This window comes from Salvelinus fontinalis, chromosome 26 (assembly GCF_029448725.1).
Source record: "Salvelinus fontinalis isolate EN_2023a chromosome 26, ASM2944872v1, whole genome shotgun sequence".
In the NCBI taxonomy this organism is placed as follows: domain Eukaryota; kingdom Metazoa; phylum Chordata; class Actinopteri; order Salmoniformes; family Salmonidae; genus Salvelinus; species Salvelinus fontinalis.
In genome coordinates, this window is record NC_074690.1 from 929,316 (window position 1) to 942,569 (window position 13,254).

Consider the following 13,254-nt stretch of genomic DNA (forward strand, 5'->3'; position numbering starts at 1 on the left):
GCAACAGTGTGTGAAAACCTTGTGAAGACTTACAGAAAACGTTTGACCTCTGTCATTGCCAACAAAGGGTATATAACAGAGTATTGAGATAAACTTTTGTTATTGACAAAATACTTATTTTCCACCATAATTTGCACATAAATTCATAAAAAATCCTACAATGTGATTTTCTGGATTATTTTTCTCATTTTGTCTGTCATAGTTGAAGTGTACCTATGATGAAAATTACAGGCCTCTCATCTTTTTAAGTGGGAGAACTTGCACAATTGGTGGCTGACTAAATACTTTTTTGCCCCACTGTATAAGTGAATTTGTCCCCCAAAATGGGGGGACTATGTACAACAAGTGCTGTAAGTTTCAAACGGTTCCCCCCGATGTGGATGAAAATACCCTAAAATTAAAGCTGACAGTCTGCACTTTAACCTCATAGTCAGTTGGATTTAAAATCCAAACTTTTGAAGTACAGTGGTTCTTCCTTTAAAAGTTTTGAGTTTATGCCGCGACCGTTTGTGGTAGATGGTGGCAGATTGTGGTAAATTGCATCATTCGGGCAACAATGGCTGACACTTAAATAACGTGCCATAGAAACCTGCGGCACGCCGCAACTTTTAAAGGAAGAACCGCTGTATAGACACACAAGAAGACAAAATGCTTCACTGTCCCAGTAATTACAGAGGGCACAGTATCTCCTCCTTCACCATTTTATCAACTCCAAAACAACCTTGAGATGTTCCGACTGACCCTACTTAGATTGATTGTCAAAATATATTTTATTCTATATTTCCTTTTTGAACAATAATCATTTAAAATTGGCATAAAATAACATGAGTTTGAATGAGAACCACAGGAATACAGAGGTAGCCAAATGGTCCTGCTCTTTGACCAATTAAGCTAAAAGACCAACATTAAAACATTCAGACTATCCAAACTTCATATTCATTAGAATCTTTATCAACTATAAGTCTATAAATGTGCATACATTGGAATTTTTAAACTCACCAACAGTAACTCCTACACTGTTCAAGCTAGATATACTAAACCAACATTCACATGTTCAGGCTAACATATCCTAACTTCAAATGATTTAAAACTTTTATCAACTATAACTATATACACTACCGGTCAAAAGTTTTAGAACACCTACTCATTCAAGGGTTTTTCTTTATTTTCAAAACTATAGAATAAAAACTATAAAATAACACATAGTAACCAAAAGAGTGTTAAACAAATCAAAATGTATTTTATATTTGAGATTCTTCAAAGTAGCCACCCTTTGCCTTGATGACAGCTTTGCACACTCTTGGCATTTTCTCAACCAGCTTCATGAGGTAGTCACTTGGAATGCATTTGGATTAACAGGTGTGCCTTGTTAAAAGTTAATTTGTGGAATTTCTTTCCTTCTTAATGCGTTTGAGCCAATCAGTTGTGTTGTGACAAGGTGTGAGTGTGTGTGTGTGGTGGTGGGGGGGGGGGGGGGGGGGGGTATACAGAAGATAGCCCTATTTGGTAAAAGACCAATTCCATATTATGGACTTGAAACGACAGTCCATCAGTACTTTAAGACACGGTCAGTCAATACGGAAAATTTGAAGAACTTTGAAAGTTTCTTCAAATGCAGTTGCAAAAACCATCAAGCGCTATGATGAAACTGGCTCTCATGAGGAACGCCACAGGAATGGAAGACCCAGAGTTACCTATGCTGCAGAGGATAAGTTCATTAGATTTACCAGCCTCAGAAATTGCAGCCCAAATAAATGCTTCACAGAGTTCAAGTAACAGACACTTCTCAACATCAAGTGTTTCGAGGAGACTGTGTGAATCAGGCCTTCATGGTCGAATTGCTGCAAAGAAAACACTACTAAAGGACACCAATAAGAAGAATAGACTTGCTTGGGCCAAGAAACACGAGCAATGGACATTAGACCGGTGGAAATCTGTCCTTTGGTCTGGAGTCCAAATTGGAGATTTTTGGTTCCATCTGCCGTGACTTAGTGAGACGCTGTGTGGGTGAACGGATGATCTCTGCATGTGTTTTTCCCACCGTAAAGCATGGAGGAGGAGGTGTGATGATATGGTGGTGTTTTGCTGGTAACACTGTCTGTGATTTATTTAGAATTCAAGGCACACTTATCTAGCATGGCTACCACAGCATTATGCAGTGATAAACCATCCCATCTGGTTTGGGCTTAATGGGACAATCATTTGTTTTTCAACAGGGCAATGACCCAACACACCTCCAGGCTGTGTAAGGGCTATTTACCAAGAAGGAGAGTGATGGAGTGCTGCATCAGATGACCTGGCCTCCATAATCACCCGACCTCAACCCAATTGAGATGGTTTGGGATGAGTCGGACCGTAGAGTGAAGGAAAAGAAGCCAACAAGTGCTTAGCAGATGTGGGAACTCCTTCAAGACTGTTGGAAAAGCATTCCAGGTGAAGCTGGTTGAGAGAATGCCAAAATGTGTGTAAAGCTGTCATCAAGGCAAAGGGTGGCTATTTGAAGAATCACAAATATAAAATATATTTTGATTTGTTTAACACTTTTTTTGGATACTACATGATTCCATATGTGTTATTTCATAGTTTTGATGTCTTCACTATTATTCTACAATGTAGAAAATAGTAAAATATAAAGAAAAAACGTTGAATGAGTAGGTGTTCTAAAACTTTTGACTGGTACTGTATATTAAGCGTGTTGGTTGGAGGCTTGGAAGCGTTGGGTGACATGAAGCTATTGACCTTGAAATAACTTATCTTTCTCATCCCTCTCGTTCCCAGACGCTAGGCCACATGAAGTGACTGTTAGCTCCAGGGCTGTCTCATCTAGGGTTGCAAAGCTCCCGGTAGTTAACCAAAGTTAATGGAATCTTCAGTAATTTTGGTAATTAACATAAAATTTATGGCAATCGATTGTAACTTTGATCATTTATACTAGAATAACACTTTTTTTTCTCATATATTATTGTCACACCCTGATCTGTTTCACCTGTCTTTGTTGCCTGTCTCCACCCCCCTCCAGGTGTGGCCCATCTTCCCCATTATCCCCTGTGTATTTATACCTGTTATCTCGGTTTGTCTGTTGCCAGTTCGATTTGTTTGTTCATACCTACCAGCGGTTTTCCCTTGCTCCTGTCTGCGCTTTAGTGCCTGTTTTCTAGTTTCTTGGTTTTGGCCATTCCTGCCTGTCCTGACCCTGAGCCTGTCTGCCGTCCTGTACCTTTGCACTTTTGCTTTACACCCTCTCTGGATTATTGATCCCTGCCTGCCTTGACCTGTCATTTGCCTGCCCCTGTTTAAAGAATACACTTTTGTTTCTTCTACACTGTCTGCACCTGGGTCATACCTTAAAACGTGATAATAGTATTAATTTGTCATATCTGTGTTCATATTGTCCATGAGTTTCTACTGTAGTAAATGGAACCATATGGTTCAATAACAAATGTCCTAATTAATGAAAACAACAAAATCTAATCAACAATGGCATTATTTGAAATGAACTCTGCAAAACTCTTCAAACTTGTGACTTTTCCCCCCCTCACAACTGCTACCAGTTTGATGCCAAAACATTGACAACAAATACATATTGATATTGTAAAATAGATTAAGTAATAAAGTAATAAATATAGTGTGTAAAAGAAGCAATAATATAAAGGATATGACATACTGAAACACTCCTGTTAAACACCAATGGTTTTCACTAAGTTGATGGTTTATATTTAGGATAATGTTTAATAGGTTTTTCACTCTATTTTTTATTTATTTTTTAAATGATCTTACTTAATTATGTCATATATTTATGTGATAAGGCCACAGATAATAACAGACACCTGTAATAATCTGAAGTAGAAGTCCTTTGAAATATACCAAAATTCTGGTAGTTTACCGGTAAACTTCAAAAGTTTCCAGGTAATATACCCTTCCTTTGCAGCCCTTGTGTCTCATCTGTTTCGTTCCCAGGACACAATAAGCTACTGTTTAAGCTGCAGGGTCACTATAGCGTCTGTTGTGTTGTTGAGTCTCACGTAGGACAGGGACATGGCTGCTGCTGCCAACAATGCCAAAGTCATCTGATAGAAGGGATCCAAGTTTACAGAGAACGACTTGTGAGAGAGTCCCATGAGCCAACAGGTGGTCTGTTCAAAATGGTGCAACGTTACAGAACGTTCATATAGAAATGTATTACGTAATACAGATACAGTTGGCTGTCATTGGTACAATAAGTGCCCCCTCAAGAGATGAATAAAATGAATTGAATTGTCAGTGTCAGCATTATTCATGTACAAGGTTGTATCTGCAACATTCTGAACGTTTAACCTCATTGAACGCACCCCAAGCAGAGCAGACTTCATAGCAACACAAGGACACATTCATTCTCTAAACAGTTGCTTGGTTCCCTTGTTACTTGGTAACGGGTCCAGGTACCATGGCTTCAGTCCGACTGTTTTTACTTAGTTAGCTTTTATCTTTTTCCCAGTCAGTCTCGTCGGGATTAAGATATCTCCTTTTACAAAAAGAGACAGCAATACAAGCATCCACAACAAGATTAAATATACACTGCTCAAAAAAATAAAGGGAACACTTAAACAACACAATGTAACTCCAAGTCAATCACACTTATGTGAAATCAAACTGTCCACTTAGGAAGCAACACTGATTGACAATAAATTTCACATGCTGTTGTGCAAATGGAATAGACAAAAGTTGGAAATTATAGGCAATTAGCAAGACACCCCCCAAAAAAGGAGTGATTCTGCAGGTGGTGACCACAGACCACTTCTCAGTTCCTATGCTTCCTGGCTGATGTTTTGGTCACTTTTGAATGCTGGCGGTGCTCTCACTCTAGTGGTAACATGAGATTGAGTCTACAACCCACACAAGTGGCTCTGGGAGTGCAGTTCATCCAGGATGGCACATCAATGCGAACTGTGGCAAAAAGGTTTGCTGTGTCTGTCAGCGTAGTGTCCAGAGCATGCAGGCGCTACCAGGAGACAGGCCAGTACATCAGGAGACGTGGAGGAGGCCGTAGGAGGGCAACAACCCAGCAGCAGGACCGGTACCTCCGCCTTAGTGCAAGGAGGTGCACTGCCAGAGCCCTGCAAAATGACCTCCAGCAGGCCACAAAAGCACCTGGACCTGTTGACCTTTCAACTCAATACTTAGGATGAATAAACTAATAAACCCAATGACTGTGATGTTAAAGGGGATGTTCAGTATTTTAGAATTATTTTTTAGCCTGGATTAAATCAGATTAACCCTCGTTGACTGACATCCGTGGCATCTGGTTGACAAGTAGGTGAGCGGCTGCTCTGTTGTGTCACCAACCACGGTGTGTAATATCCCTACTGCATTAGAAGTTCAAAGCGGCAATAGAAAGATAGGCTAATGCATGTTTATTAGGATGGGGGGGGGGGGGGGGGTTATAGAGTATCAGTCATGTTTATTAGGATGGGGGGGGGGTTATAGAGTATCAGTCATGTTTATTAGGATGGGGGGGGGGTTATAGAGTATCAGTCATGTTTATTAGGATGGGGGGGTTATAGAGTATCAGTCATGTTTATTAGGATGGGGGGGGGGGGATTTATAGAGTATCAGTCATGTTTATTAGGATGGGGGGGGGGGGTTATAGAGTATCAGTCATGTTTATTAGGATGGGGGGGGATTTATAGATTATCAGTCATGTTTATTAGGATGGGGGGGTTATAGAGTATCAGTCATGTTTATTAGGATGGGGGGGTTATAGAGTATCAGTCATGTTTATTAGGATGGGGGGGGGGTTATAGAGTATCAGTCATGTTTATTAGGATGGGGGGGGGATTTATAGATTATCAGTCATGTTTATTAGGATGGGGGGGTTATAGAGTATCAGTCATGTTTATTAGGATGGGGTGGTTATAGAGTATCAGTCATGTTTATTAGGATGGGGGGAGATTTATAGAGTATCAGTCATGTTTATTAGGATGGGGGGAGGGATTTATAGAGTATCAGTCATGTTTATTAGGATGGGGGGGGATTTATAGAGTATCAGTCATGTTTATTAGGATGGGGGGGGATTTATAGAGTATCAGTCATGTATATTAGGAGGGGGGGGGATTTATAGAGTATCAGTCATGTTTATTAGGATGGGGGGGGGATTTATAGAGTATCAGTCATGTTTGTTAGGATGGGGGGGGTTTATAGAGTATCAGTCATGTATATTAGGATGGGGGGGGGGTTATAGAGTATCAGTCATGTTTGTTAGGATGGGGGGGGGGTTTATAGAGTATCAGTCATGTTTATTAGGATGGGGGGGGGATTTATAGAGTATCAGTCATGTATATTAGGATGGGGGGGGGGGTTATAGAGTATCAGTCATGTTTATTAGGATGGGGGGGGGGGTTTATAGAGTATCAGTCATGTTTATTAGGATGGGGGGGGGATTTATAGAGTATCAGTCATGTTTATTAGGATGGGGGGGGATTTATAGAGTATCAGTCATGTTTATTAGGATGGGGGGGGGATTTATAGAGTATCAGTCATGTTTATTAGGATGGGGGGGGGGTTTATAGAGTATCAGTCATGTATATTAGGAGGGGGGGGGATTTATAGAGTATCAGTCATGTTTATTAGGATGGGGGGGGTTTATAGAGTATCAGTCATGTTTATTAGGATGGGGGGGGGGGGGTTATAGAGTATCAGTCATGTTTATTAGGATGGGGGGGATTTATAGAGTATCAGTCATGTTTATTAGGATGGGGGGGTTTATAGAGTATCAGTCATGTTTATTAGGATGGGGGGGGGGGTTTATAGAGTGTCAGTCATGTTTATTAGGATGGGGGGGGGTTTATAGAGTATCAGTCATGTTTATTAGGATGGGGGGGGATTTATAGAGTATCAGTCATGTTTATTAGTATGGGGGGGGGATTTATAGAGTATCAGTCATGTTTGTTAGGATGGGGGGGGGGGGGGTTTATAGAGTATCAGTCATGTTTATTAGGATGGGGGGGGATTTATAGAGTATCAGTCATGTATATTAGGATGGGGGGGGGGGGGTTATAGAGTATCAGTCATGTTTATTAGGATGGGGGGGGGGTTTATAGAGTATCAGTCATGTTTATTAGGATGGGGGGGGGATTTATAGAGTATCAGTCATGTTTATTAGGATGGGGGGGGATTTATAGAGTATCAGTCATGTTTATTAGGATGGGGGGGGATTTATAGAATATCAGTCATGTTTATTAGGATGGGGGGGGGTTTATAGAGTATCAGTCATGTATATTAGGAGGGGGGGGGATTTATAGAGTATCAGTCATGTTTATTAGGATGGGGGGGGTTTATAGAGTTTCAGTCATGTTTATTAGGATGGGGGGGGGGGGGTTTATAGAGTGTCAGTCATGTTTATTAGGATGGGGGGGGGTTTATAGAGTATCAGTCATGTTTATTAGGATGGGGGGGGATTTATAGAGTATCAGTCTAATGGAGTTATACACAATAGAATGTCACGCATTCAAGTGTTTGAATTTCTAACAATGCTGCATGGGATTATAATGTGGGGTGGTTTCGTTGCCTCCAATGGCAGTGATAAAATAATCCACAAGGAGCTGCTGGTGGATTTGACAGCTCTAACACAGTTCGTGCAACGCCAAAACAAACGCAATGCGGGTGTAGGCTAGCACAGATCTGATAGAATCTAGCCGCTAATGTTCGATGGTTTCTCGGCCTGAAAAAAAGTCTACGATCAAGGAGAAACTACAATCCATGGTTTGGTTTTCTTTAAAACTGGAAACCTTAATTGGTGAAACACGTCCAGTTGGGTTTTAACAACAACAAAGAAGTTACTGCCAAACAACAAACACTGTTTTTCCCCCTCTGACATCGTTTCACGAGTGATATAGTACAGCAGAAACCACACTGCTAAATGCTACTCTCCTCTGTGTTCATCAACAAAACATAAACAAAAGGTGCTGGGACAGTGGCCCTGTTTCCCCTAATGCGGATTCCATCTTTAAACAGCAATTACAAACTTCAGCTCACTTTAGTGATAGGGGCATGAGGCTAGCATCAGCTTGTTGTTAGTTGCTATGGTACTTGGAAACACATTTAAAAAAAAATTGTTGTTCAGTTTTTCTCACCAGATAAAAGTAATTTAATAAATACGACAAATTTGAGGGGTATTTAGCATTTGTGTGTTGACGCGGGAACAGCTGCACCGGTTTAAACAGGTTTAAACCAACCAGGAAGTTAAACAAGCTAGCATGTGCACAGAGCCTATAGAATAAGAAATCCAGAAATGGCAGCGAATCACCACTTTGAAGCCATCCCTCAGGGTTTTAATCTGATTTAAATTAATGATTAGAACTCAGCCTGAGTATCATTGCATTCATTCCCTCCCAGGATATGTCAAGCCAGGGATCAACCAACTTTCTACCTCCCTTTTCTTTATATCTGAAAGGTCTTGATGTCAACAAAGCCTGTTTCCATCCAACTGACCAACTGTAGTCCCGCAAACCCTCAGGTATCAGGGAGCATGTCCTCCTCCTCTTTACAAGGGGGTATCAGGCAGCACGTCCTCCTCTTTACAAGGGGGTATCAGGGAGCACGTCCTCCTCTTTACAAGGGGGTATCAGGGAGCACGTCTTCCTCCTCTTTACAAGGGGGTAACAGGGAGCACGTCCTCCTCCTCTTTACAAGGGGGTATCAGGGAGCACGTCCTCCTCTTTACAAGGGGGTAACAGGGAGCATGTCCTCCTCCTCTTTACAAGGGGGTATCAGGGAGCATGTCCTCCTCTTTACAAGGGGGTATCAGGGAGCATGTCCTCCTCCTCTTTACAAGGGGGTATCAGGGAGCATGTCCTCCTCCTCTTTACAAGGGGGTATCAGGGAGCACGTCCTCCTCCTCTTTACAAGGGGGTATCAGGGAGCACGTCCTCCTCCTCTTTACAAGGGGGTATCAGGGAGCACGTCCTCCTCCTCTTTACAAGGGGGTATCAGGGAGCACGTCCTCCTCCTCTTTACAAGGGGGTATCAGGGAGCATGTCCTCCTCCTCTTTACAAGGGGGTATCAGGGGGCACGTCGTCCTCCTCTTTACAAGGGGGTAACAGGGAGCATGTCCTCCTCCTCTTTACAAGGGGGTATCGGGGAGCACGTCGTCCTCCTCTTTACAAGGGGGTATCAGGGAGCACGTCGTCCTCCTCTTTACAAGGGGGTATCAGGGAGCACGTCGTCCTCCTCTTTACAAGGGGGTATCAGGGAGCACGTCCTCCTCCTCTTTACAAGGGGGTAACAGAGAGCATGTCCTCCTCCTCTTTACAAGGGGGTATCAGGGAGCATGTCCTCCTCCTCTTTACAAGGGGGTAACAGGGAGCATGTCCTCCTCCTCTTTGCAAGGGGGTATCAGGGAGCATGTTCTCCTCCTCTTTACAAGGGGGTAAAAGCGAACACGTCCCCCTCCTCTTTACTTTACTTCTTTTTTTTATTTAACCTTTATTTTTAACAAGGCAAGTCAGTTAAGAAACTATTCTTATTAACAATGACTGCCTACTCCGGCCAAACCCAAACCCGGACAACGCTGGGCCAAGGGGGTATCAGAGGGTTTCAGGGAGCACTCGAGTCTCTTGTCCTTGAAGCTGTGGAATGTTTGCTGCTCTCCTTGTTTATGGTCAGACAGCCCTGCGACTACGGCTCAATGTCATTCACAAGCATCCAGCCGACTAGCCTTGTGGCAGGGCCAGTCTGTCTGCCAGGGAGTTCCAATCTCTACTTTGTGTCCATGACTGATTGCGTCTGCATTTTCAACCCGTCTCCCCAATCATGGGTTTAAAAGCATTGGATTTAGAGTAAGCTGGAGGGAGTTTCTACCAAGTCCGTGACAGGAAGCATGCAAGAGCACGGGACAAAAGCCTTTGATTTTTAACAATGTCTTAACCTTCTTACCTTGAAATGAGTCCATGAATGATTTATCACAGCCGTCAATGTGTTTGTGTATAGTAGTTTGTCTTGTTAGCATATAGCTTACGTTAGCACCTAATTAGTTTTCATGAATCAGTCCAGCCACTGTTGGTCCTATATAAATCAAATCAAATCAAATTTGTAAGGTGTAGACCTTACAGTGAAATGCTTAACCAGCAATGCTTTTTGAAGTTTTTAATTAAGAAAACTGTGTTAAGTAAAAAATAGAAAATCAAAGTAAGAAATAATTAAACAGCTGCAGTAAAATAACAAATGAGGCTATATACAGTACAGGGGTTACTGGTACAGAGTCAATGTGCGGGGGCAACGGTTAGTCGAGGTATATACTTCTTCAAGGAAAGTAGGAGGGACGAATGTGTCTTCAGAGTGTCCAACCTAGAGCCCTTGTCGCAGGCAGACGCCTTCTAACCCTTCTTCAAACATCGTACCAAAGCTGTGAAGTTCTCGTCAGGATCCGACCGTGTTCACACATGCAGCAGGAACAGGAAATGCATCATTGCCTCCACAGCTGGTCCACTTCCTCCTAAACCAGTCAGCCGATATATGATTTCTATTTTCTACAAATGTGTCTGCACACAGAATACAGTATACTGTGCATGGTGCTAATGGTCCTGGACTAAATAGCATGCTGCATGAAGAATCTCTATTGAAGTAGCTTCACCAGCAGTAGAGGATTGTGGGTAAAATCACTGGGGTAGCCAAGCCAGGAAAAAAAGCCATATTACAACCTCTGTGTTGTGATAATTGCGTTTTTTTTCTCTATAACCTGTTCATATGCCTTTCCCCCGTTATATATCGGCCTAAAGGCTGAGAAACAAAGAATACATTCAACCACACCTTTGTTTCATCACAAAACCGGAAAGCAACATCTGTCCGGTGGAGTCCACAAAGCATATTGAATGAAACAAACAGTTACACGACCTACAGCACGGTCAAGCAAGTGAATGTTTCTGACACTTTGGAACTACTAAACAATTATTGATTTAGAACACCAGAGAGTTACCGCAAGTCACAAAGACAACAGGATCTGCCTCCACTATTCCAGCACCATTTCAACATCATCTAATCACCAATGCTTAGTCTAATACAGTGGCAACTATTTATTCCAATCAACGTAAGCTAAATATGATGTGGCTGTCCATGGTTGTCCATGGTTCTGATTTATGTGTGTGTTGCCTCACCCTAGAGAAATGGCAATGACATCCTCCTCTCTTTCATGTTGGTTAAACGGTCTATGAGTCTGTCATACAGTGCACCCTTTTAGTTTTTGTTGTCCTAGGCCACCTGGCTAAAATACTTGCTCGCTAGCCTAACTTCCTTTCATGGGCAACGATGAGCCAGCTAGTTAATATTTGCCTTCTACATCTAGCTACATATTGAACGTCCATCCTCTTAGGCCAGGGGAACAATGTATGAATTTATGGTTGGATCAGAATCCCCTTTATAATCATTGCAGAGTAGGGAGAATTGAGTAAAACAACAAGTCCAAATCCTTATCTCCATCCATGGCTAATTTAATAAAGGGGACATTTTAGCCAGCTATCTAGCCACGGGAGAACAACAACACAATGAGATGCTTTTGCTGTAAAGCATCATTTCAAAATCTGACACGACAGGTGGATTAACAAAAGGCGAAGCTGTGTTTTCCTATATTGCACTTGTGATTTCATGAATATAAATATTTGTAGTAATATTTATTGAATGTAGCGCTATGCTATTCAGCGTTTGTTGATGACACTTATCTCGTTAACGGGATTGCAGCCATAAGAAGTTAAAAAAAGGGACATTTTAGCTAGCTATCCAGCTATTGGAGAACAACAACACAATGAGATGCTTTCGCTGTAAAGCATAATTTTTGCAGCCATAAGATAGTTAAAAAAAATAGGGACATTTTAGCCAGCTATCTAGCCACGGGAGAACAACAACACAATGAGATGCAGCAGCCCGAGTTCTTCCTGTCAAGGATGTCATGTGATTGGTGTGACACCTTCTAAACTTTTTTTTTTGGTGCACAAGGACCCTTCAGTTATTTTTTAAATGTTTTTATCAAGGGAGGCCAACTACTCGCTGGTTTCCCTTACATTCAGTGCAACAATGTAATACTCTTTTTTGACCAGACAGCCTCAGATTGATGGGCTACGCATACAGAGACAGAGGGGCGCTGTTTCCCTTTCTCGGATGCTTTCTCTGGTGAGATACATTCAACCTCTTGAGAATTGAAGGAAAATTATGAGAGACGAAAGATAAATTATTTTATATATTTTTTTCTTGGTATTTGTTTGGGGGGGGCTGGCTTCCCTTGGTATCCATGAATACACACCACTTCTTACTAGGCTTAATCTGTGTCTCGGAACCTGGCTTCATGAGTACAGCCCAGGACCTCCACATCCGGCTTCTTCACCTGCGGGATCGTCTGAGACCGGTCACCTGGACAGCTGATGAAACTGTGGGTTTGCACAACCGAAGAATTTCTGCACAAACTGTCAGAAACTGTGTCAGAAACTCATCTGCGTGCTAGTCGTCTTCACCAAGGTCTTGACCTGACTGCAGTTCAGCGTCGTAACCAAATTTAGAGGGAGAATTCTCACCTTCGATGGTCACTGGCCTCGTCACGGATGAATCCCAGTTTCAACTGTACTGGACAGATGGCAGACAGCTTGTATGGGGTTGTGTGGGCAAGCAGTTTGCTGATGTCAACATTGTGAACAGAGTGCCCCATGGTGTCTGTGGGGTTATGGTATGGGCAGACATAAGCTACGGACAACAAACACAATTGTATTTTATTGATGGAAATTTGAATGCAAAGAGATACTGTGACGAGATCCTGAGGCCCATTGTCGAGCCATTCATCCACCGCCATCGCCTCATGTTTCAGCATGATAATGTACGGCCCCATGTCACAAGGATCTGTACACAATTCCTGGAAAAAGAAAATGTCCCCGTTCTTCCATGGTCTGCATACTCACCAGACATGTCACCCATTGAGCATGTTTGGGATGCTCTGGATTGATGTGTACGACAGCATGTTCCAATTCCTGACAACATCCAGTAACTTTGCACAGCCATTGAAAAGGAGTGGGACAACATTCCACAGGCCACAATCAACAGCCTCATCAACTCGATGCAAAGAAAATGTGTCATGCTGCATGAGGTAAATGGTGGTCACACCAGATACTGACCACGCCCCTATCTTTTTTTTAAACTTCTGTGACCAACAGATACATATCTGTATTCCCAGTCATGTGAAATCCATAGATTAGGGCCTAATGAATTTATTTCAATTTATTGATTTCATTGTATGAACTGTA